Here is a 25,027-nt window from a genome sequence, read left to right on the forward strand (position 1 = left end):
CATTTTCTTTTTGTCATTTCCAGTCATTACCGAGTATGGAATCATCGTCGCTTTCAAGTATAACATTTGTGTTAAACAAAATATAGGAGGACGGATAGGTACAAATTGTCCTATCCCAAACTTAAGCACTCATGAACCCTTATTGATTTGTTCAACATCACTTCCTAATGTCACCTCTTCGGTTTTTTAGGAGAGCCACAGCTTTCTTGCCTCCGAACTTGTGTGCACGACAAAAATGTAATCTTGTAGTCGACACCATTATCCTAGTTTTGATAGGACGAAACTGGAGTTTCCGTGGTTATCTATGAGATTTTGTAACTTAATAAATATTAATAAATAAAATCATTTTTTTTTATTTATCAATTTATAATTTCTCCTTTTAAAATAAGATTACATGAATTTGAAAAAGACTTAAGTAATGCTTATATTAGTCCCCATTATTCCCATTCCCATGACCAACTCCATGAAAGTGACAGTGATGTAACTACCCCCTACTATTATTTATTTTTATGCAAAAGAATCATATGAAAACGCGTAAGCGTAAGAGAGGTGTAATTAAAGAAAAATTATTAATTCCTCCACGTCATACCTTTCACAAACCATAATTTATCATGTCTTTTTATATTCTTTAATTATCAACATAAATTTATGAATCTCATCTCCTCCACCAAGCACAATTTTATTGAGACATTACGTGACGGTATCCCAAAATTAATCAATGAATTATCTCCTCCACCAATCACAACTCTATTGAGACATCACGTGACGGTATTCTAAAACTAACCAATATCTTTTGGTCATTAAAAGTGTAATAGATGGTATAGTGATATTTAAAATTTAAAAATAAATAAATAATTTACATGAAAAGCAATTTATATTGCGGCTTCACCAACATAAACATATGTTCACATTTTACCAACATTTCCTTCTTTTTTTTTCTGTCTTTCTCTGAATTTTTTTTTTCAAATTTTTAAAAGAATTCTACTTTTTTCCCACCTTCTAGTTGAGTATAACTTAAAATCCTACAGTTAAAAAAAAAAATTATTAAAAACAAAAAAGAAGAAATTCAACAAAAAAAGTTACCAAAAAGGCGATCCCAAAACACATATTCTTCTTTTTAATTTTTAGGATCATGTAGTTTAGATGGATTTAAAAAGTAAATAATTTTGATTCCAACTGAAAAAAAAAAAAAAAAAAGAGCCTAAAAATAATTAAAAAATAATTCAGCTTAAAACTGGGAGCCGAACAAGGAACTAGGTCATAAATACAAAGGCTTTGGGTTGGATTGAAGGGCAGCCCAAAGATCTTTAATTTTAGGTAGGTTTCCTTGTAGCCCAAACTGTATAAAGCTTGGGTCATTCCCAGTCTTCTAGTTAGGCTTTAGAACAATATCCTGTTCTACATATGAGGTTGTTTGGGATATACTAAAACTTTTTGATTTTTTAGATTAAAAAGTAGAGAAAAAAAGATGATTGATAATTTTTTGACTTTTTAAGAAAAAATGTGTATTAAAATATGGTATAAAATAACAAAATTACCATTTTACCCCTAAATATATAATTGCCTACTGACAGTGATGGTACCGTCACGCATACGGTTGGCAGCAAGATATATAGGACCAGATTGCCTACGGTGCTGTTCAGACTGGACGGTGCTATTCGACCTATGGGGGCCCATCACGAATCCCGTTTTGATAATCGGAACCGTTGAATGTATAGAACTCGTCAAGTACCATAGTCTTACAAAAAATCACATTAATCAGATATCGATAGCTATCTAATCGGATTAGTTTTTTGTCAAACGTTACTTTGTGCACCGTCCATTTTTTTTTGTACAAAACTGATTTGATCATATAGTTATCGATATCCGATCAACAAGATTTTTTACACACATATAGTACTCAATGAGTTCTACAAATTGAACGGTTCAGATTATCAAAACGGGACTCATGATGGGCCCCCCACGGGCCGAATAGTGATAACTTTTTGACTTGTACTTTTTTGTACTAGTAGCACTACAGACAGCAGCACATCACTTCAAACCATCTTTTTGACTTGTACTTTTTTTTTGTAAATTTATTTTTTTATATTTTTTTTATGAATAGTTATAACTTTTTGACTTTTTAAATAATTTTTTATCTTTTTTCATGGATTCCAAACCGACCCTAAGGGTCAAACTCAAGCTGGTTCGATCAGGGTGAGAATATATTCTCAGTTCGAGCCGAGTTGTGTTGAGTGTTGTCTCCGAAGCTTGACCTACAACCTAAACTTGGTTACCCAACTCTGAACCAAGCACAATAAATTAAACTTGGATTAGGCCTGAGTTGACCGAATTACTTGCAAATTTATTATTATTATATATATTTTTGTAGCTAACCTAATAAATTTGTTGAATTGGACCCTATTAATATTTCTTTTGGTAAAATCATTAATAATATCAAAACAAATAATTTTTACGATGAGAGAGACAGAGATGAAAATTGAGGAAGCGTTGCTCTTCTATTGTAGTCTTTGTAATTTCTGAGTGAGAAAGAAAATGATAAATTTTGTGATGTGTTACTTATTATAATTATGTCATATATAGCGAATATGATATAAAGATCTAAATTATTTAATATCATGTAATAAATAATAATTTATATTTTTATTTCTATAAATTGATACATAGAATTCGAATTTCAAATTACTCATATTGCCCAACGAATATATAAAGTTGGCTATCTTTATATACATTTCCAGCACTTAAAAAAAATACTCCATCCGTCCCAAAATATTAGTCCCTTATTCTATTTTTCATTGTCCCAAAATATTAGTCCCTCTTAAAAAATCAAGTACAAAAATAATATAAATTTCCTATTTTGCCCTTCTTTTAAATTAATAAACAATATAAAAAGTACAATTATGACATTAATATTCCCAAAAAATGTACTATCAAAAGGATAATTTTGAAAAATCAACTTTTTTCAAATGCAATAATTATACTACCAAAAAAAGTTAAATTTCCTAAAAGAGACCATTATTTTGGGACGGAGGGAGTATTAAAAAGTGTACTCTGATACTACCACACACTAACACCTGAATATCTGATGACTGGTTGGTGTAGTTGCATATATTACTTCAAAGCGTGCAAATAGACAATACGAGTAGTTGAAACTTTAGGGTCCCTATGGAGCATTGAAGCTGCCTTTTAATTTTTATTATTACGATTTTATTTTTATTTTTATGGTTTTGTACATTTTAGATTTACTGATTGTGAAGGGAAAAAATAATGGATTCACATTTTCTTTTCTTTTTTCTTTTCCCTCCACAAATTTATTCAAGGTTCAAACAACTTTTGAATCCCAATTAATGTGAGAAAATATTGTTAGCACATTTACAGTTCCCAAAATAGCACTTTGAGATGTGTGAATACAGAAAAATAATAGCTATACAGAATTAAATTATAAAAAATGTACAAAAATATAATGTGTGACTCAGATTTATACTGAGAGTGTTATGTGCGCTAAAATTTAAATAAATTTAAACCATGCAATGCACTTTCTGTCAATATTTTAAAAATCAGACCGGTGGACGAATCGAAAAATTTATCAGGTGGACGGGTCACTAGTTCAACCGCCGAATTAAACCGAAATTGAACCGTAATGTTATAATTATATTATAAATTTTTTTATAATTTAAAAATAAATAAAATACATTCATTTAAAATATTTTGAAATTTAATATATATATATATTCATCAAAGATACTGTATATGTTTATATATATTTGTATTAATATTGTTTGAACAAATATTAGTATACATGTGTTGGAGGGAAATTAGTTTGAATACAATTAATATTATATATTGCCTATATATTAACAACGAACCATGGTGGTAGAGCGAAAATTCATACTATTTGGAATTTGAGATGTTGGGCTAAGATCTTTTTAGTATTAACTCTTTCAATATTGGACCAAACATAGCAAACCGCACTAACTTTTTCAATATTGGACCAAACATAGCAAACTGGTCCGATTTGCAGCAAACCTGGCCAATTTGTCCAGTTTAATGGTTTAATTGCAGTTCACACCAATTTAACTTAAAATGATTGGTTTTCAAGAGAGAATATGTTAGAGGGTATGTTCGGACTAGACCATAGACCGGTCAGTGGTTCAACCGACCGGTCCGGTCCGGTCCAATTTGGTTTTCAAAACATTGCTTTTTTGTGTTCTCTTCTTGGGCTTCTTTTATCTTTTTCTTTTGTTTTTTGTTTTTTGTTTTTTGTTTTGCTTTGTTTGTTTTTTTTTTCCCGACAAAAAGCCTTCTCAAGAGAGGGTTATATGTGTGCAGTCATTTGGAAATGAAAAATGTTAGGAACCCTAAATGTTTTACCAACATTTCCTTCAAATATCTCATATAGGTGATGTGAGTCTCACACACATGTGAGACATTCGGTAAAAATATTAGTAAAATATATGAGATTCCTAATATTACTCTTTGAAAATTATATGTACAAATAAAAATAAAGTACAACATAAAAAAAAAAAAAAGTTTTAAGGCCTTATTTGATTTGTGTTTTGAAATATTATTTTAAAAATAATGTTTTTGAAAGAGTTTAGAAAATTTAAAATTTTGTTTAGTTGTATATTTTGAAAATAAATTTGGAGTTTGGGATGATTTGATTTTTATTTATTTATTTTGTAGTTAAATAGATAAGTGTGAGAAAAAAAAAGTGATTGAGAAGGAGAGAGGAGAGAAAAAAAGTGATTGACTGATATGTACTAGAGAGAAAAGTGATTTTAGAATTAATTTTTTTTTTTTTAAATTTCAACCATACATGTTTTTAAAATTTTTTCTTCAAAAACATATTTTGAAGGACTAACCAAACTAGGGGTGGGCACGGGTCGGTTGTGGCTACGGAACCTTCAATCTGCAATTCGTCATCCGTTCGCCAGATTAGCGAGTTGGAGAAAATTAATCCGCATTCATCCGCCAAACCAGCAGATGTAGATTGAACGGATTGACAGATGGATACGAATCGGTTTGGCAATTTAAAATTTTATAAATCTTCAACATAATTCAACTTGTGCACTTTCTCCAAAAAAAAAAAAAAGTATTATAGTCAATGACTTAAAAAAGTATTATAATTACTACATGCCTTATTCAAAGAAAGAAACTTTGAAATTTTAGAATATTACAATTACCGCATGCTCCATCCACATAAAGTATTACAATATATAGTTGACTTTTGACTTTTTACCAAGCTTTTTAGCTTTTTGAAAAGTAATTTGGGAAGTTGGTAAAAAGCTAGCTTTTTGCTTTTTAGGGCTAGTTTGGCATGTACTAAATAAGCCAAAAAGTCAAAAAGTCACTATCTTATTTAAGTCACATCATCTTATTTAAATCACATCACCTCTCTAACACATCACATCAAACCCAACCCAAACCCAACCCAAACCCACCAATAAGTCAAAAAGTGCACTTTTTTAGGACATCCCAAACCAACCCTTAGTTTAATATTTATTTATGGTGTCAAATCAAATTAAAATGACCAAAATACTCTTACCCAACATAAGAAATTTATTTTTTTATTTTTTTTATAGGCTTTAATTTGTAATTTTACACCTACGTTTTTATCACTTGCCAAACCAATTTTCTGGCGTTTTTGACACTTGCGTTTTTGGACATTTTGTCCAAAAACGTGACTTTTTGTTATGTTCCCAAAATGGTACATAGTTCTTAAAATATAAAAACAATTCAAACTACCAAAACTATAAACAGAGCAGTAGAAGAAATTATAGGTCTTTGTATTGTTACATCTATATCTGTTTTTGAAAACGAAAATCAACTAACATATATCATATTTTTTATTTATTATTTTTAGAGATAGATTGAAAAATCAAAAAATATAGATAACTAATACATTTATTTTTTTCAATTCAAAAAATATATTCAAGTTGAAAACTCTTTTTCAACAAAATATATTTAATAGAATATTTAAACCATTTTTCAATTGAAAATACAAATGAAATATCTAAATAAATTAAAAATACAAAGTCTTACAAATTATGCTCGCGGTTTGGCGATTCGATTGTGACCAAAGGAAACTCAAATCTACCATCAGTCCAAAACTAAGCGAATTGGAAAAAATCAATCCGCAACCGTCCACTCGTCATCACACATCCGTCCAAAATACGGCGGATTGATTTGGTTCGATTGATTTGGACGGATCAATATATTCGCTGCTTACCCCTAAACCAAACATGTCTAAAATATCCGAGCTTAAAATTTAGGCATTGTTTGTCAAAACCTAAAAAAGTCAAAAAATCATTATCCTATTTAAATCATATCATCTTATTTAAGTCACATCACATCTCTATCACATCACTTCAAATCCAATTCATACGTAACTTATATTTTATAAAAAGTTAAAAAATACACTTATTTAGGTCATTACAAACAATCCCGAAAATCCTGAATTTATGTGCCAACATTTCTCTTTTAACAGCTGCAACTCTCTAATTTCTCTTTTAACAGCTGCAACTCTCTAGCCAGTTGGAATTTAAAGCTTCTAGTGTAAGCAGTCGTGTGATCAGTCATTTTCATTGCTTTTGTTGTAAATCTGGGCATTAGGTACTTTGGCCTGGTTTGGTTTGATTTTAGTAAATAAATTTTAGACAAAAAATTTTAAAATTTTATTTAGTTTAGTGATTTTGAAAAAAAAATTTCAAAATCACTTTTTATTTCTTACACATTAATCAATCACTTTTTCTCTCACACACATCTACTCAACTATAATAAAATATTTAATCATCTCAAACTCCCACACTTCAAAACTATTTTTAAAATATATAACCGAACAAACTAAAAAATTTTCTAAACTCTTCCCTCAATATTTTTTTTTAAAAATTTATTTCTCAAAACTAAGCCAAACACACTGTTTGATTTTTATTTTGTTCAATGGGTTCCCTCTACACCTATACATCTATTTTGGTTTAATTTTTGCTACATATGCACAATAAAAATAATGGTAAAAAAATGGAAAAGATAAAAAAATTCACTTGATCTCTTTGTCTCTCATGTATTATTTTTATATACAGTAAGGGTGTGTTTGATTGTACGAACTGAATAAAATTCATCAGATATAATCCTGAGACTGTGAATCTCTCGGACTATTTGTTTAGATTGCATGTGTATCCCATGTTTGTTTTATCATTGGATTAAATGTCTGGAAAAGACTGTTTTAAATAAATCTAATGTTTGGTTGGACGGAATGGATATGATAAATGAGCAAAAAACTATTTTACTATTTTTCAATTGTTTACTAAGTAATAGCAATATTATACATATCTTTAATATTTTAATTATTTTTAGCTAGATTAAATAAAAAATTTATTTATTTTGTTTTTTACACAATTAAATAAATTTATTTTAAAAAAATTAAATAAATAAAATATCAATAAAAATATATGTTATTTTTTTAATTAAAATTTTAAATAAATTTATTTTAAAAAATAACAATAATGAAATAATGGAATTAAATAAAACATCTATTAAAATTTAAATAATGAAATTAAATAAAATATAAACAAAATTTTAAAACAAAACATCAATAAAAATATCTATAAAAAATTATTTTAAAAAATTAAATAAATAAAACACCAATAAAAAGTTAAATAAAATTATTTTATTTTTAAATTGAGACATTTAAATTTTATTGAATTTTACTAAATATAATATATAATTAAATAGTAGAGAGTCAAAATGGTGATTTGACCACCTAATCCCAACAATAAATAGTCCAATGGAAATAATCTGAACCCCCTTAGGATACAATAGTTCCTCATAGGAGAGATATGGAGTCCGGCCGGACTCCATATCCGGTGGACTAAACCACGTAAATATTGGTATCTTGTAATCGTTTTTCTCTCGTCAATTTGCACAATCTGTACGGTTCTTTTGCTTCATATTTGAAACCATTAACTATATTGGTGTGGTCGAGTTTTCTATGGGCTCTCCGCACAATAGCGCATATGTACAAAAATTAACAAAAATTTGAAAGAAACGACCAAATTTGAAACGAAACTTAAAGTGTCAAATTGTTCAAATTTAAACAATACGAACCAAAGTAAAATCTGAATTAAACTAAAAAGTAAAAAATTGTAATTTATTGCAAAAATATTTGACGGTTTGAATTCAGCTAATTTGAATGACAAAATGGGAAAATAAAAAATTACTTTTTAAGTTTACTTAAATCATTTTCTAAGCCCTATAATATGCAAGTGAAATGATTGATTGGAGATTAAGAGAGAGAGAGAGAGAGAGAGAGAGAGAGAGAGAGAGAGAGAGAGAGAGGGGGGGGATGGGGAGGGGGGAAGTTGCCTTACATATTTAAATTGGCTATCAAATCATTGAATTTGAAAAATAGGTCTAATTTTTTTATTTAAATAACCATTTCTTTAAATAAACAATGTTGCTTAAGATTTGAAAAGCAAGTCTAATTTTTAAATAGCAAGATTTGAAAAGTGAGTCCAATTATCAAGATCTACACTACATGAGCACAAACCAAAATCTTTTATGTTTTCTAGTTAACGTTGCTTAAGCTCTCAACATAAAGGTTGAGAGACAATTACAGATCCCGACTCATGCCATTTACTTTATTATTATAATGTTATTAGAAGATGAATTAATATGGGTCATATTACAGTGATATTGAAATTATCAAGTCATGCATATTCAAAATTGCAACTACATACATAATTCAAAATTTAATTCAAAAATTATTTTCAAAACTCATAATCAAACACACAACTCAAAACTTATTGATACTACTTGTCCCTGAGGAACGGGTCGAGCTGATCCACGCCTTCCACACCGTTGTTCGGTCGCTGAACCCACTGAGAAACCTGCACAAAAGCCCAATAGGGAACGAGAGTCCCCCAACAAACCTTCCGACGAGCAAGTTAAAAAAGAGAGACTAGTGGAATGTAGAGATAGGATGGTGATAAAGAACTTAACCTTCTTTTCGTCTTAGAAACCTGCTTATATCCTTTGTTCATAATTTCCTTGTCCACTCCGACCTGTCATGTTGGCTGAAAGTTTATGTTCTAACTTGCCTTGTTCATGGTGAGACTGTTCTGTTCCGACGTGAAGGGGTTATCGTATTAAATGCTGCAGGGAACCTCTTTAATGACTGATGTGTGGTGCAATAACTCTGCAGGATCTTTATCTGCTTACGTGGCTGATTCTTTTCTTGACAAGTGTTTAGATGCCATTGGTTCTTAGTGTAACGTTGAGTTCCAGTAATGTTAGGCTTTAGTGTTTGAATCGTGCGTTGGGCTCTAAGTGGTGGGCCAAAAGCTCCCTATGGGCCCATCTATATAAGTGAAAACTCTTTTCAAAAACCATAACAAAATTCTTTTCAAAACTCTATTTAAAATAAAAAATAAAAAATAATTATTTTGTTCTTCAATTTTATTTTTTATTTTTTTTTTGAAAAAATATGAAATTTTAAAAAATATTTTGTTTATTTTTACTTTTGAAGAAAAACATATTTTATTTTTTTAAGTATTGGCCAAATAATTTGTTATGATTTAGATATATATGGGCGATCCAAATTTTTTTTAAAATTAAAAAAAAATATTTTTGAAAAATTAAAAAATATATTTAAAATATTTAAAAAATAAAAATAAAAATTATATATTTAAAATAAAAAAATACAACTCATTTTAAATTTTAAATATTTTTAAAAAATACAACGCATACATGTAGTAAATACAATGCACACTAAAAAAAATAAATAAATATTTCCAATAAAAAATATTTATTCTAAAAATATAAAATTAAGAAAAAATTTAAATATTTAAAAAAAATAAATCCAAAATTTTTTAAAATACGACTCAAAACACAAAATACAACTCAAAACTCTTTTCAAAATCATAATCAAATAAATTCTCTTTTCAAAACTCAACTCAAAACTCATAATTCAAAATATAACTCCGCACTCAAATCATGATCCAAAACTCATAACTCAAACTAGTATGTAAAATTATGATTAGATAAATTTCTTCTTGCCCAGGATGATAATAATAATAATAATAATAATAATAATAATAATAATAATAATAATAATTACAAAAACTTAGTAGACAATATTAAGGAATTTATTTTGGTGTTATTTAACTTTTGTTATTTAATAATATAAGTATTTTGTTTTTTGTTTTTTGTTTTTTGTTTTTTGTTTGGGTACACCAGAAAATAAATATTTTGTTCATGTGTACTTGAGATTGCTATACATTTTTTTTTTGGGACTCCGAAAATGATTACACTGACATTCCTGAAGTTTATATTTATTACAGTTCTTCCCTTCACCTTTTGAAAATTACATCTCCTTCCCTGAAGTTTAAAGTTTCATTACAGATTCTCCCCCTCAGCAATTTAATTTTTTTAAATACCAAATTTGCCTTCACTGAGTAAATTACATTGACACCTCACATTTTAGAAATTACAATCCCCTTCCTAAGGTTTAAATTAGTATTACCAATTGCCCCCCAATTAATATTAGTTAGAAAAAAAATTCATTAAAAAAAAAATTAGTTAGTAAAAATTTTAAATTTCTGTTTAGAAGTCAACGTAAACTCATTTTTTGAATTTACGTTTTTTCCTTAAATCTACAAACTGAGACAACCATTTATAAACTAAGAAAATTATCAAACAAGTTGTTATGACAATTTTTAAAATTTTTGTAAATATAAATTGAAAACTGAAAACGAAATGGTTACCAAACAGGCTTCAGATGGTAAAAATATCGTAAAAATAACAAATAGTTATATAAGTTACCAATGTAAGAAATAATTTATTTTCTTAGGCCATGGTTTGATTTTTAGATTTTTTTTTAAAAAAAAATTAAAAATTAATTTGGTTAAGAAATAAAAAATAAAAAATAATATTCATTTTTATATAATTTTTATCTTTCGAGTGGTTAGAAATAATTTTTTACAAATTAAATTGAAACAACCATACATATGTATATAACCTGCCCAAAAGTTAAAATGATAATTATTTTTTACCCTTAAATGATAATTATTTTTTATTTTTTATTTCTTAACCAAATTAACTTTTAATTTTTTTAAAAAAAAATTCTAAAAGTCAAACCATACATAGCCTAAGAATTTTTTGATAAGTCATTTCTTACATTGGTAAATTATTTAATTATTTATTAATTTTACTACATTTTTACCATCTGAGACCTGTTTGGTAACCATTTCGTTTTCAGTTTTCAATTTATATTTACAAAAATTTTAAAAACTGTCAAAAAAACTTGTTTGATAATTTTTTGGGTTTATAAATTATTGTCTCAGTTTGTAAATTTGAGAAAAAAACGTAAATTCAAAAAATGAGTTTACGTTGGTTTTTAAACAGAAATTTAAAAATTTTACTAACAAAATTTTTTTAAAATAATTTTTTTTTCAAATAATTTTTTTTCATATCATTTTTTTTTCCAATTAATTTTTTTTCAATGAATTTTTTTTCCAACTAATACTAACCGAGAGGACAATTGGTAATGCTACTTTAAACCTTACGAAGTGGATTATAATTTGTAAAATGTGAGGGGTGCCAATGTAATTTACCCAATGAGGGAAAATTGGTATTTAAAAAAATTAAATTGCTGAAGGGGAGAATCTGTAATGAAACTTTAAACCTCAGGGAGGGAAATGTAATTTTCAGAAGGTGAGGGGGAAACTGTAATAAACATAAACCTCAGGGGGTGTCAGTGTAATTTATCCTTTTTGGGTAAATTGCACTTACACCCCCTGAGGTTTGGGTTTAATACATATCACCCCTGACGTTTAGGAAATTACACTAACCCCCCTATCATTGTAATTATTTAGACGGAATGAAAATATTGAACTCATACACTCTCTCGTTTTTTGCTTTGCTTTGCTTTGCTTTACTTTACTTTATTTTCTCTCTCTTTTTTTTTTTTTTCTTTTTTGATGCAATTTCCTCTGTTTTTCTACTAAGAGTTATTACCTTTTATATAAGCAGGAGGGTTTTTGAAATGAGACTATTAACCACAAGGGTAGAAATGTAATTTCTAAAACGTTAGGGGGTGGGTAGTAATTGAACCAAATCTCAAAGGGTGTCAATGTAATTTACCCTCTTTTTTTCTTTTTTTTTTTGTTTGGGACTTCGAAAATTATTAGAGCAGAACACTAGGGTTCAAAGGAAAAGAAATAAAAGCAAGAAAAAAACAACTGCAAATAGAGGCCTAATGTCTCTGATATTCACGCTCTAGAAGGTCAACCACCACCAGACTTCGAACCTCTTCAAGAGGGTCTTCCATGACAACCAGGTGCCCTTCTTGATCAGCTCCAAGATTAGCCAACTTATCACCACACAGGTTTCTTTCTCTTAAAATGTATTGGAATGAGCATCTACACATTTTCAAGAGATGTCTTGCATCTTCTACAATGCTCCGGAGAGAAGCATTAACAGCACTTGTATTTTGCAGGAGTTTCACAACTTCAGTCAAGTCTGATTCAATCAACACATCGATGTAGCCCTTTTGAAAGATAGTCGTGAGCCTTCTGTAAATCCCCCATAGCTCTGCCTCTAAGCTTAAACATTTTTCTAGCTTCCCAAAAAAACCACAGAGCCAAACTTTTGAATCATTTCTAAACAGTCCACCGAAGCCTCTGCTGCCTGGATCCCCTCGAGCACAACTGTACGAGCACGAAATAATTCTTCTCGTATAATCCTGTTGATCAAGTGTGCGCTCCTCCAAACGTCATTGCTTTACTTCCTGAAAACACAAACGTGAGCTAGCCGGCGGGTGTGTGCCGGAAACCCCTCCGATGTCTAAGTCAGCAAATAGACAATAGACAAAAGCTCTGTGTATTTAAGAGTCAAAATTGTGATACCTGTCCATAGGTTCTGTTATGAGCTTTTATAGATTTTGCCTGGCACAATCCTAGTAGAACTCTTATTATCCAATGTAGAGTCCTCCCAAGAATCACACTCTTAAAAGATAATGTTTATCCTTCAACACCTTCCTCACTACTTAACCAAGTGACATGGTTTTACCACGGTAATATCACCAAACAACCGAGCTACCCCTTAGCCCTCGGAGGCTCAGCTCGGTGCGTCCCTAAGCGACGCTTAGCTTGGTCATTGTTCAATTGTACCTCGGATTCGAATACTATGGCCGAGCTAATTATTACCACTCCGGCCGAGGTAACGATAACTCTACTTAGACCGAGCTGACAGAAGCTAGGTCCAATTACTGAATCCTCTTCACTACAGCCCATAGATCGGTCCACTACAATATCTGGGCCTAGCTCGGCCCTAGCTGCACGTAAAAACTCCCTCTCAATTGTCCCTTAATTCCATCTGTCATGTATGATTTGGGATTATTCTTCTCCAGTCGAGCTAGAAACATTTAATCCAACCGAGCTTACTTTTGACCGAGCTACCGATGCAGCCGGTTCATAAATGTCTCTTTAATTGCTCTGCACGTCTGAATCATTTTCTATTCTCTTGGACACGTGGCAGGTGTAGACGCGCCCCGAGGGCATCTTGCTATAGTTCGGATTCAAATGTCACAGTTCTGAATCTAATCCCGCAAAGTGCAATGCGAGACCGATAAATCACCAAAGAGTCCAAATCCGACAAATCGTTTTGAAAAACTGATTTTTAAGAAAGAAGTATCAAACATGGACTGCTTTGCCAGATACAGAGTCGCCACCTACATATTTTATTTTGGAGGGAATTTAGGAAACCCTGACTCGTGCCTAAGGCTACATGTCCGTCATCACCAAAGTTGCCTCGGCTTGGGAACTTGGGTACGATAGGGGAAGGTCATTTATGAGCACCCCCGCTCGCTTGATCAAAGATCGACCTGTACTAAACATGATATTTTGTTTTTGAAAACATATGCGTTCTTATTCCGGTTTATTAGCTAGAATTTACTATGTGATGCGCACAACACACAAGTATAGACTAGATCGCCTAAATTGGAACAAAACATTTCATGTCGGTTTATTTGAAAATGGTTTGATGGTGCTACTCGCAAGTAGGCTAAGACGTGGATTTGCCACCCTAAATTGGCCTTAGAAAACATGATTTTGCCACTCTCAAGTGGGCTTAAAACTCGCATTTTAATCCAATTCAAGTAATCCAACCTTCACTCACAAGCATTCAGGCAATTATATCACATAAGCAAATAGCCTCATGGCAAGCATGCTATCATGGCAACACTCACACTCATGCAAGGATACTAAAACATAAATACTCACCGCATATTCTGAGCCAAAACAAAAACTAGTTAGTAATTAATGCATGATCCTAGTTCATATTAAAATGGCTAATGCAACACATACAAAATGCAACTAGACGTAGGCTCGACTATTCTAAAATGTCATGTGAAATGCAACAATTGATACATGTATTCAACTTGGTCTTGAAATACAATGCGGTTTGTATGATACATCGAGCCCGGTGCATGCAAGACAGATGAATGATGCAAACATGCATAGCATAAGGATGCTAATTGAAAATGACCGTAAACTAACCATCAAAAACAGGTAAGCAAAAGGGAGAAAGACGTGGGGTTGGAAGATATTCACACACTCACGCACACTTTTTACAAAATTCGCCCTCTCGACGGAGAGTCTGAAAGAATAATACAAATTGACTAATTAACTAACTAACTAGCTAATTAATTATTGCACAACACTTAAATAATTAAACAAATTAATCAAGCTACTAAAGTAATAAAGAGGCCTCGGAAAGAGGGACAAATGCATGCATGCTCGGTTTCGCTCGGAAATCTATCGCCATGCTCATGCTGCCTCTGTTTACACTGCTCTGCACCTCTAAAAACTGTGCAAGTCTCAAGGATGCTTCTGAATCACCTTCTAGGTGCTTTGAGAGGCCATTGGCCAAGGCATAGGAACACTGGCCATGTGGAATTGGTCATCGACCATTTGTGAGGATCTCGGCCAAAAAAGCTTAGTCGATCGGCACTAAAGATGGCCGGCCGGCCATATCTTCCTACAGAATGCTGTTTTGCTGCAGCAGAGGACAAATAGAGCATGGCAATGAATTTTCAAAGCAATGTGTGCATAACCATCCTTCCTAACATGTCATGAACTCAAGGGAGTATGGTTCGCGACCCTTGGGCCATCAATCACGCATTTCAATGCATGATGGCCAAAGGAGCCAAGTGTGCAAATCAATATGGAATGAATGCACAAAACACATGAAGGCCTCACACTCTATCATGTTGGATCAAGAGCGTCGGCAACTAAGGATTGAGGCACGTTTCGTCACTCCAAGTACGAAAGTTCCTCACTCCTCGTGTTTGGTTTGACACCCCAAACCAAACACAATGCAATGCATGCAACCAAGTACAATGCAACATGGAAATACAAGGCAATGTAACATGAGCATGGCAAATGCAATGCAATGCAACCTAGTCAAGCATGTGACAAAATGCAAACTAGCAAGCATGCAAAATGCAACCTAAGCGTACAAACATGCAATGTAATAGGCATGCGACAACAATACCAACAACAAGGATGCGACAACATGCAATGCGATAAGCATGCAACGACACACAAACCGCATGATCCATGGACTCACACTGAAAATGGATAGGCCTCAGCCACACCAAAATAGTGGCCAAAATGATGAAGTGATAGAATGAAACGCACAATGAGCAAGCACATGCAATGGTCCAAGAGTTAAGGCATAAGGTCACAACACCCAAACATGAGCGAGGGGTGACAATCATGGTAGTATGGTGACACCATAAGCTCTGAAATTATGTTAAGAGTGATGCCAAATCAAACACATAACACAAGCGAGGCATGCTAATGGACTTCAAGTTCAAAGCTAGCCAAGATACTTGAACCATGGCCATATCAACCAAGCCCCAAAGGACCAAGGTGACCCAAAACAGTCCCAAGGCAGTCCAAAACAAGGCTAGAACATGCATGGGATGAGGCCAAAACATGCTAGAAAGGTGAGCACAAAACAAGACGCATACAAGGCCAAAAGGGGCAATTACACCACACCTATTACAACCAAACATGGCATGACTTAGGCCAATAAAATTAGAGTTATGACATGTTAAAATGAGCCCAAAAACCCACTTAGATGGCATCCCAAAGGCCAAAGTATGATGGCATGCACAATGACCTATTCTTAAGGCATGAAACACAAACTATCCCAAGCATGGAATAGGTGATAAATGCAAGTGTGTGACTATGAAACATGGACTGAAATTATATTTCACATGATGCCAAATCATGAAAATGCTTCAAGTAACACATGCTAATGAACTCAAGGCACAAAGCTTACAAGCTAGAATGAACCAAGGCTATGCAAAACAATGCATGCATGACCAAGACAACACCGAACAGAGTTTAATCATGGTAAAACATGAGAGAAAGCTCCTTGGAGTCGAGCCAAAACATGCAAGAATAGTGGTTCAAACACAAGATGCATGTTATGCAAACATGCAAGATTACTCTACAATTATGTGAAACATGCAAGATGCCGTCAAACCAACATGGAATAGAGTTAAGGCAGGTCCAAAAAGCCACTAAAAAGTGCTGAAATAGAACCAAGACATGCTAAGTAAACATGCTACTCTTATAAGCCAATCAACACAAGTATATGAGACATAAGGAGAGAGAGGTGTCCCCCTCCTATACAAGACTCCAAAACCACTTCTCCACCACTGAAAATCCTTTGAATTTTTGTGGTGGGAAAGTCAAAATAAGATGATCCCAAAGCTCAAAAGTAAATGCATAAAACAAGACCAAACAAGGCCTAAGAGGGGGTAGACAACCCCCAACCAAAAAGTGACCTTAAGAAACTAAAACAAGCATATAAAATCAGAACTTTATGTAGTTTATAGCTAAGCTTAAAACAATATGCAAGTAAGTCTAAAAGCTTAAGGCAAAATGAGGTATTAAAAGCAAGTTGACTCACCCTTGAAGAACAACTTCAAGAACACAACTCCAGCAATCTTCTTGGATCAAAAACAGCCCAAGAACTCTAATATCAACCTTCCAGTGCCTCCAAGGATAGTGTAGTGCTAGGTGTTTGTGTGCAATAGTAAGAACAAAACACACTTTTGAGCTCAAAGACACACACAAATCTAGAGAGAAGGAGATATAGAGAGAGATATATCTAACTTGTATATCAGATTTCTAGAACCCTTGGGCAGGGAGGAGGAGCTCCCTTCTTATAGGAATCCAATTCCAAGGCTTCTTGAAGAAGCTAACACAAGGTGCAAATCCCTCCATACACGTGTATGGAGGGGAGGGTCTGTGCTCACCAGTTGGCACAGCTGGCATGCACAATGCCTGAAAAAGGCAAAGAAAAGGCCTCGGCCAAAAAATATGGCCGATCGACCAAAATAATGGCCGACCGACCAAAAAAGGTGTCGATCGACCAACACTTTTGGCTGATGGCAAGAAAACAAGGCCGATGGCTCCAAGCCTTGGCCGGTGAGTTGAGGAGATGGCAAACAATCCACCCTCTTCCCTCAGAAGCAAAATCACAAGTCCTTGGTCCACAACCAAGCACAAAACAGACAAGTTGAGAGATCCTAATGCAAGGTGCGCAGCCGAGACCTTCGGGAACTCAAAATGAACACGATCATAAATGATCATCGAGTGTTCAAACGATGACGTCCAAGTCTTGAGGACGGTTAAAAATGGGGTGTCTACAGTTGCCCCTCTTTGACAGAACTCGAAAGTCATAACAATGACGGGAGTGAATGTCAAAGCCCAGAGACGACCCATTTTTGACAAGGCCGAAGACTTAGACAAAGCATACAAGATAACAAAGATATGTGCCCGCAGGCAGAGGCAAGATACAAATGACATGCACAAAGCCGAACATAATTTATGATCATGCAAAGAGAGCTGTATTGAAGCATAACATGCAACAGTCTAAGCAAGCGAATAAAAATCAAATCACATTTCATGCAAAAAGGATGTAGGAGAATTATACAATTCTCGCTACGTCTCACGCGGAGTACATACAATACCATCTGGCTCGTCTAGTCATGCCAGCTTTAAATGAACCGTACATACAATATCGTACCTACAAAAGAAAGAAACTTAACAGGTACAGTATAGTAGAAACACATGTTCAACGTTAGATCAAGATACCATTTCAATATGAGATAAACACATGCATATACAATGCGAGTGAGAAGGTGCATAACAATGCAAGTAGAACGAGCATAACAATGCAAGTAAAGGCATGCGCGACAACGCAAGCAAGGGGTGCATAACAATGCAGAAAGGATGCAAAACACTGCAACTGAAACAGACATAACAATGCCAGTAGAACATGCGCGACAACGCAAGCAAGGAGTGTATAACAATGCAGTTGAGGCATAAACACATGTAAGTAAAGCATGAACACATGTAAGTAAAGCATACGCGACAACGTATAACAATGTGTATAGCAGGAAAAGTGTGAACACATGTAAGTAAAGCATACGCGACAATGTATAGCAATGCGTATAGCAAGAAAGAGCATGAACACATGTAAGTAAAGCATATGCGACAACGTATAGCAAAGTGTATAGAAAGAAAAGCATGAACACATGTAAGTAAAGCATACGCGACAACGCATAGCAATGTGCATAGCAGGAAAAACATGAACACATATAAGTAAAGCATACGCGACAACGTATAGCAATGTGTATAGCAAGAAAGAGCATGAACACATGTAAGTAAAGCATACGCGACAACGTATAACAATGTGTATAGCAAGAAAGAGCATGAACACATGTAAGTAAAGCATACGCGACAACGTATAACAATGTGTATAGCAAGAAAAGCATGAACACATGTAAGTAAAGCATACGCGACAACGTATAGCAATGTGTATAACAAGAAAGACCCATGTTCAGCAACGTATGTATAACAAGAAAGACCCAATGTGTATAGCAAGAAAAGCATGAACACATGTAAGTAAAGCATACGCGACAACGTATAGCAATGTGTATAACAAGAAAGACCCATGCTCAGCATAAGTATGGTGAAGGCACATCACTCGCGATGTTGAAATGCAACTTCAAAACAAGACGAGGCATTGTTCAATGCCAGACGCGTAACGAGCGCGCTTATTACAGTCATCACAAAGCATTGTAGTAAAACATGTTTAAAGCGGTTTGCAGAACTTGCAAGATACAAAAGGATACGAGAAAGGATACTCATTGCGCGCACTGAGCATCGCACACAGAAGACGCGGCTTGAGGTCAACACAAAAAACAAATTAAGCTTCAAAAGTGCACTTTCTTGCAATGTCTTGAGTAATGAAAGTCCCAAACCACATAACTAACCAAAACAAGGGTGTGAGAGGTGCATCGATCACAAGGGGAGGCCACCGGCCAACCGGCCAAAAATGGCAGTTTCGGGGGCAGTTTTGTCCTTTGGCCACGGGTCTTTAAATATGGGGTTCCAAACCTCATTTCCTCACTTCTCCAAGCTCAAAAAACATTCCTTTTCCTTTCTAGGTGATTTTCCGACCTTCGATTCGTGTTTTTCTCTTGTTTTCGTCCCTTTTTTGTCGTTCGATTTGCGAAACTCTTCCCATTTCGCACATTTTAAACCGAACAAAAATTGGTTTTCAGTGTTTCTTTCTTGGTTTCCACTACTTGGGGTTTGTTTCCCCCCGAGTTTACTTGGTTTTCGTGCCTTTTTCACACTCCGACCTTTTTCTCCCATTTTTCATCCTCTCAGGGTTGACTTTTGGGTTGACCTTTCGCATTCTTGCCCGTTTTTCACATTCTTAGCCATTTTCACGCTCCTTTTGAGATGGCAGACAACATTCCACGTAGTGGGACTCCTCCGGGGATGGACGTGGACCCTGAGGTCGAGCTCCTACCTCTTCACATCCGGCCGTTCGATCCGGCGACTTACAGGCCGGCGGTACACGTGTTGCCTCTCGATGGCATCCGTCATTTCAGGAGCTATGCGCGGGGCGCGCCACTGGAGCTTTTGTTGCGCAAGCCAGAATCACATCTGTCCTACGGTGCTTCTGAGGTACACTCTTCCTCTATTTCATTTTCTGCAATGTAGAACATATAACTGCGATAGTCGATTATGTTCTTTAACTGCTTAACTCAGACACACTGATACATCACATGCTGTAGTTTACTGTGAGCACACCCACACCCGATATTTGTTTAAATCTGAACACATGCACACACGCTGCATTTTCAACTGAACAGTTCAAACACATTGATTCATGATATACTGTAGTTCACTGTGAGCACACCCACACCCGATATTTGTTTAAATCTGAACACATACACATACTGCATTTTCAACAATTCTGAGCGCATTTAACATTGTATTTCTAACACCGCCTCGCAACTGTTTGTTTTGAACATAGGGAGATTCTCATGCCCTTCGGGTGTATGGGAACACTGTCGCCCGAGGTTGGTATACGGAGCTGCCCGACGCGGTCCGTCATATTGTCGACCAGGCCAGTTTTGGGACTTTCTGCATGGGACTCTCGCGCCTCACTGCGAGTAGGCCCCTTCTTGCTGCTTTGTTGGAGAGGTGGTAGGACACCACCGACTCCCTCCATCTTTCTGTCACCGGGGAGATGACGATGACTCCCTTTGACTTCTCCATGCTCACAGGCATCAGAGCAGGGGATGATCCGATCCCCTTTGATACATATATGGATGAGTGGGATGCCGCTCAGCTACACTTGCTTGGCACTCAGCTACTTCTTGTCCGGGCAGGATTTGTGAGGTACTCATGGTTTGAGGATCACTTCCGGATCCAGGCGCCTACTACTTGGGAGGAGGAGGAGCAATATGCTCGTGGCTTCATCATATTCCTGCTGGGGACCACGCTCTTCGCCGACTGGGCGAACACTGTCGCCCTCTACCTACTGAGCGCACTTGTGGATGTGACGCGGATCCGCAGTTACGACTGGGGTGACGCGGGCTTGGCCACCCTTTACGGATATATGAGCTCATCCTCCTGCCTCAGCGGGCAGTTGCTTAGAGGCTACTGGCGAGCCTGGGAGGTACACTCTCCCTTTCTATTTTTTTCAATTCTGTTTTTCATCATCTGTACATCACACACTGCGCGCACGCAATTTGCTTTACACTGGTTGTACACTGCACACACTGCACATACTACACTCTACTTTATCTGTATACTGCTTTATCTGATAAGCATACTCATATATGCTCTGTTGCATTCTGTAGTTGTGGATGTATGCCTACTTTCCTAGGCTTGCCGCAGTGCCGGATGAGGAGATGCCCCCTATGGTTCCGTTTTCCCACCGCTTCGATGTGAGATGTGAGCGGAGGCCACGGGAGTCCTTCATGTTCTTTCGTCGCTATTTTGACACTATCACTGCAGCCGAGGTATGTCAAACATTACAGTTTATTTAAGCTTCGCTTTATATCGTACTCTCAATAACAGTAGATAACAAACTGTGTATTATTTGCAGATCACCTGGCAGCCTTGGGCCCCGTTGCCTGACGCAGTTCGGGAGCGGTATGTCGGTGCTCGAGAGACTGCCCGATTTAGGGTCTTGCTGGAGGGTCCAGTCTGCCGGACGTGGTACTTGGGTGAGCGCTTCTTGCAGCAGGCCCTCGGCTTACTGGAGCAGGTAGTCCCGAGGCCGCCTTCCACCCATGTGAGGCATACTGAGAGGTATACCTTTGAGGAGATGATGGATTATACGATTGGTTGGGACTCGGAGCGCTTTAGAGACGAGGGCGATTACGCTGAGTTCATTCAGGCTTATCTCATGCGGCCTCTGATTGGTGTTCGCCAAGTTGAGAGGGAGAAGCCTGCGGTGCCAACAAGAGTAGGAGCACCGAGGGCGACTCAGGCCCGTGGTAGGAGTGGATCTCGGAGGGGACGGGGTGCTGAGTGGCCAGCACTGCCCACAACGATCACATGCTGAGGGCAGGGTGGGAAGACTTATCAGATCTCTTTCGCTCCTTCTCTTGCTGATTATGAGCTTGTCGGAGTCTATAGCTCGAACCCGGTATGTACTACTAGACTTTGCATTCTGTACAGTCATTTCAATTCATTTGATATCCTGCAGAATACTAATGCCTTCAACATTTTTGCAGGCTTCCGTCGAGTACACTCGCTAGTCCCTGGAGTTGACAGCCTCAGCAGTAGGGATGCTGCAGCGGTGCATCGACTTGTTGACCATCTACAATATCCCGATAAGTTCTTTCAACCGCAGTCTCAAATTCTACCTACTGTTTCATACATAATCTGATGCATCACACTATCAACACGGCACTTGATATACAGCACTCACGGCACTGATACCCTGTAACCCACATACTGCTCACAGCGTTGTTCACGACATTCATACACTGGACCCATACACTACATTCTGTACTGATACACTGCTCACAGCATTTATACGTTGTATTCATACACTGTATTCGGTATTCATACTCTACTTTGTGTAACATGACTGATGCATTTGCTATTTGTCCTTTTCAAGCCCCATTCCAGATTCCAACTGCGGGAGGTGCTCTAGCTGGACCATCTGTTCCTGCTCGAGGAGGAGGGAGAGCCAGGTGGGGGATGCCATTCCATAGCCGAGGCAAACATAGGCACGCTCATGCTGAGAGCAGTTCGCGAGAGCCCTCCCCCGATGATTCTGATGAGGGGGCGGCGTCGTCCCAGGGCGAGGTCGGAGACGGCTCAGACTCTAACAATGGAGATGGCGGTGGTGAGCCTGGACCCTCGTCCAGGAAGAGGACCAGGACCAACTCCCGTGCTCGAGATGACTGATACTGATCCAGACATTTGCTGCTTTTCTTCTTTTTGCTTTGTCCAGACATTTTGTTACTTTTCCTTTTTTGTTTTAGTTTTCTTTTTACTGGTAGTTTGAGCACATTGTACTGCCTCAGGCAGGTTTTACTTTTCTCAAAATTATGTACTTTTGCAAAAGACATGATAGAAATGAAATAGCTATTTTGTTCAAAAAGTGTTGCATTTGTACATTCTATGCATCGCATCACATCACATCACATCGCATTACATAACAATGTAAATGACATTGAACTTTTGTTTGAAAATTAAGCACTTGCATCGTAATAATCAGGTAATGAACCGACTAACGACAAAAAACAACTCGATAATCAAAACAAAGAACCAGATAAGCTAACCAAGTGTAAATACAACTCGATAAGCAAAGCAAAGACTTAAAGAATGTGAAATACAACTCGATAAGCAAATATACAACAACTCGATAAACAAATCGAAGTAACGCAGGCGTGACTGTGCAAAATCATCACTAGAAGGCATTGGAAGTGGTGCCAGTCACAAATTCTCAGCATGTTCAATACATAAATAGCTCAGGGAACAAGAAGGAAGGCCATCGGCCAAAAGGAAAAGCCACTGGCCACAAGAAATGGCCATCGGCCAACAGTTTTAGCCAATCGGCAAAAAGAGATGGTCGGTCGGCACTATTTTTGGCCGATCGGCCAAAAATGGCAAACACCTCCAGAATGTTGACACCTGTCTTCCACTCACCACCTTGTCTTCTACAAAAGCCTTAGCTTCGTAGTTTTCCTCATTTCAACACTGATTTGCACCAAAATGGAAGAGTTTCTTGCCCAAAACCTCACCACTTGGATTGCCAACTTGGATGGCTCGGAAAGGCTGAATTTCTCGGGTTTCAGCATAAATGCACTATTCACGCTGGGCCGCACCCCGCTGCGTTTTCCGTTCCTCCATGCCGCGGCAAGGTTTTGGAATCTGGTAACACACGTCTTTCGTTTTGGCGGTCAAGAGATGTGTCCCACTTTCGAGGATTTCCAAGCTTTAATGGAATCCGAGCGCGACGAGGAAATCTTGCCTCAGTTCCGGTTCGGCCACGTCCAAGCCTTAGGACGGATGTGCGGCCTTACTATGCATGACGCTCGGTCATTGATTCACAACGGAGAGATGGACATTCCGAGCTTGGTTTGTCGATTTTCTGATGCTGGTAACCGCGACGACCATCATTGGTAGGGTTACCGACGACATGCGCTCTGCTTATGCATGCTATCTCATTTATTGCTAGCCCCAGGCTCCGGCGGGTTTAGCATTCGTTTAATTGAGGTCGCCGAGGGCTTGAAAGAGGGCAAAAGCTGCATTGCCATGACATTGGCCGAGACATTGATGGGCTTAGGTTTGCGGGGAGTCCACTACTATTGTAGGTAATGTTTCTCATCCCATCTCACATATGTATCTCACATCACTTGACCCTCAGGCTCGATTTTTCTCTCAAAATCTTCTTTTCACTTTTTCTCTCAACTTACATCTCTTTATTCTTTATTTTCTCATTTTTTATCCCTCCCCAGGTGTGGTTGATGGACAAGTTGAGAGTTGTGGACTCGTGTCTAGCATATTCAGTTTGTGACTATTTCTCCCGACGACATGTAGTTGATGCTCCGGATGAAGGATGATGGTACAGCTGGATGTGCAATTTGTCCGCGGACCACATCGCTTGGCGCTACCCTTGGCTTAACCTGTCGGCAATGAGTTACAACATGACTCGTCAGCCCGGGATTCAATTGATTGGCTTGACACACTGCGTCTTCTATTTCCCATTCCAGTTTCGACGCCAGTTCGGACATGATCAGACTTGCCCAGAAGAGGGGATTGAGTACCCTGCTACATTTTCAGTCCGAGGCACGCAGCTAGCTCGGTATGCCGCAACTTGCAGGACGAGAGAGCTTCTGGCCCCCGCTCCCTCTTTCAGTTGCACCCTATCTGATGAGTGCTTAGATTGGCTCAATGAAGAGGCACAGATCGGGTCCAGCTTGGCATCAGAGGCTTCGACTGGCTCTGGGAAGGGACGCAGGAACACCTAACTATGCCCCAGATTTATTTGCTTTTAATCAGAACTTTCAAGTTTTCTTAATGAATGTCATGAAAAGTGTAGACACCCCATTTTTGATCGACCTTAAGACTCAGACGTCACCAACTGAGTGCTTGGTGATGTTGCATATTGTGTTGGTTCTGAG

This window comes from Camellia sinensis, chromosome 5 (genome assembly GCF_055761805.1).
Source record: "Camellia sinensis isolate YWXY chromosome 5, ASM5576180v1, whole genome shotgun sequence".
Taxonomy (NCBI): Eukaryota; Viridiplantae; Streptophyta; class Magnoliopsida; order Ericales; family Theaceae; genus Camellia; species Camellia sinensis.